This window comes from Bacillus rossius, unplaced genomic scaffold (genome assembly GCF_032445375.1).
Source record: "Bacillus rossius redtenbacheri isolate Brsri unplaced genomic scaffold, Brsri_v3 Brsri_v3_scf65, whole genome shotgun sequence".
Classification (NCBI taxonomy): Eukaryota; Metazoa; Arthropoda; class Insecta; order Phasmatodea; family Bacillidae; genus Bacillus; species Bacillus rossius.
The window spans coordinates 64820-67500 of record NW_026962865.1 but is presented as its reverse complement, the minus strand read 5'-3'; positions in this window follow the sequence as shown (position 1 = coordinate 67500).

Genomic DNA, 2681 nt, shown 5'->3' with positions numbered 1-2681 from the left:
AGGCAAGTCGCGGTTTTTTAAATTGTCGCTGGACAGCTGGGTCGTAATCGGGGATATTATTAATAAATAAATTAGGATGAGCCGGGAGTTGGCCATAAAAAGACCTATTTTGGCGTTTTATGAAGTCCGAAACATATTCTACTTTAAGGAGCTGATGTACTGCTAAATTACTAGTATACCAGTCGCAATCGGCGATTACTCGCAGGAATCTATTTTGTGTGACTTGGAGCTTCTTTATGTGCGACTTGGCCGCATAGCCATAAATCTCGCAAGCATAGAGGAGTTGAGGGCGAACTATTTGTAAATATAATTGAAGTTTCTTCCTTCTAGGGAATTGAGGGGCCTTAAACATTGGGTATAAAGATCTTAGAGTTCCGAGAGCAATCCTTGTAACTTTAGTAACCTGATGTTTCCAGGTGAGACTCGGGTCGAGAGTTAGGCCTAAATATCGCACCGATTTTTCAAATGGAATTGCTTGATTAAATATTTTGAGTTCGCGATCAGGAACTGTACGTTTTTTTGTTAAAACTATGGTAGTAGATTTGGCGCCATTAATTTTTATGCGCCAGCGAGTGTACCATTGTTCGAGTGACGTGAGCTGCCTTTGGACAATAGTTAGTGCAAAATTTAAATTGGAAGATTGGTAAACTACCGCAGTGTCGTCCGCATAAAGCTGCACATGAGCATGTTCGCGCGGTATATCGGCTGTATACACATTATAAAAGAAGGGAGAGAGGGGTGAGCCCTGCGGTACCCCAGCTGTGAGTTCCCGAGTAGAAGACCTCGCCCCATCTATCGCGACAAAAAATTTTCGGCGCCATAAATAATGGGCCACCAGATGAATATATGTGTCCGGAAAATTAAAAGTCACAAATTTTTTAATTAGGCCAGGAATCCAGACTTTGTCGAAAGCTTTCTCCGCGTCTAGCATAGTTGCTACTGTGAACTTCGCTCGCGAGTTAAATCCATCAGTGGCATCTTCAACAAGCTTGATTAATGGATGAGATGTGGAGTGGCCACTCCGAAAACCGAATTGATTATCTGGGATAATGTTATGTTGGTCGGAATGCTCTTTAAGTCGTTTTAATAAAATTTTTTCAAAAATTTTGCTAGTGCTATTTAAAAGGCTAATAGGGCGCCTATTTTGCGGTAAAGACGCATTTTTCCCTGGCTTTGGAATCGTAATTACTTTCGCGAGTTTCCACTCGGAAGGATAAGTTTTTAAAATAAAAATAGCATTCAAAATATTTAAAAGATATTCGAGTGCTGAAAATGGTAATTTTTTGAGTGATTCGAAATTAATTCCATCAGGTCCGCCTGCTTTATTTTGAGGTCGCGATTGAATTGTTCTTAATAGTTCGTGAATTGTTATAAGTTCCGGCTCTATTTGCGTGGCTGTTTGTAGGTAATTATTTACCGCGACTGTAGTGGTTCGAGTAAATTGAGGGTCGTTTACATCCTCATTCGGCGAAAATTGTTTCTCAAAAATATCCGCGATCGCATTTGCCTTGTCGGCCGCGTCATATTTTATGCCCGTGTCCGTAATTATTGCGGGAGTAGAAATAAATTTATTATTGCCTCTTAATGTGCGCGTGAGGCGCCACATTTGCCGAGGCTGTGTAGCGACTTCCGTTACTAGATTCCCGAATTTATCTATTTTTAATTGTTTAAGTTTTCGAGTAACTTGCGCTTTTAGGCGATTGTATTCCGTCCTGGCTTGCGGTGTTCGCGTTCGCTGATAGTTATTTCGCGCCTGACGTTTTAAAATGATTAAAATATCGACATCTGGATAGTTAATTCTTGTAAATTCTCTTTTGTTCATTAATTTCGTGTGTGTTTTGCGCACGTCTGTAATCGTGTCAGTAAACAATTTAACATGCGTGTCAAGTTCTTCGGGAGTGTTTATCGTCGGTGGTTCAATAAAAATTGTTTCTAAATCATCGCGAAATTTGTCCCAGTCGGTAACTCCGAAAGTTCGGTTAAAAATGGCCGCGCAAAACTGGGCATCAAAAGTCAATTGTATTAATACAGGAAAATGATCGGAGTCTAACTCATCTAATTTTTCGGAAGTAACTTGTGCTCCCGGAATGTTGGTAAAGGCTATATCTAAAATTTCCGGCATGCCCCCATTAGTTGGGTAGCTAGTCGGCGAATTTGGAGCAAAAATTTCGTAATTATTTCGAGCCGCATGCTCAGTTAAATTTCTCCCCGCTGGGTTTGTATTTCTGCAACCCCAGTCTTCGTTTTTACTATTTAAATCACCAGCTATGAAAAAGTGCTGCATTGGATTTATTAGTTTATTTAAATCGCTAATCAATAAAGGCTTGTTCGGTGGTTTATAGACTGCCGACATACAGACGTGCGCATTTTTGTTACGAATATTTATGCTGGTGGCCTCAATGTGCTCTAAGCCAGTTATTTTTATAGGGTGATGATTTATGCCGTGCTTAATGAGAATGGCTGTACCGCCCCCTAGGGTGTCGCGGTCGGTTCTATAGGTTGTATAACCACTGATATTAAAACGATGGTGAGGCCTTAATTTTGTCTCCGAAATTAATGCCACATCTATCCCGTATACGAAAAGACATTGTTCTAATTCGTAGGATTTGGCACGAATGCCATTTGCATTAAAATTAAGGATTTGTAGTGTTTTCCCCCTGTCTACAGCCATTTACTGAAGC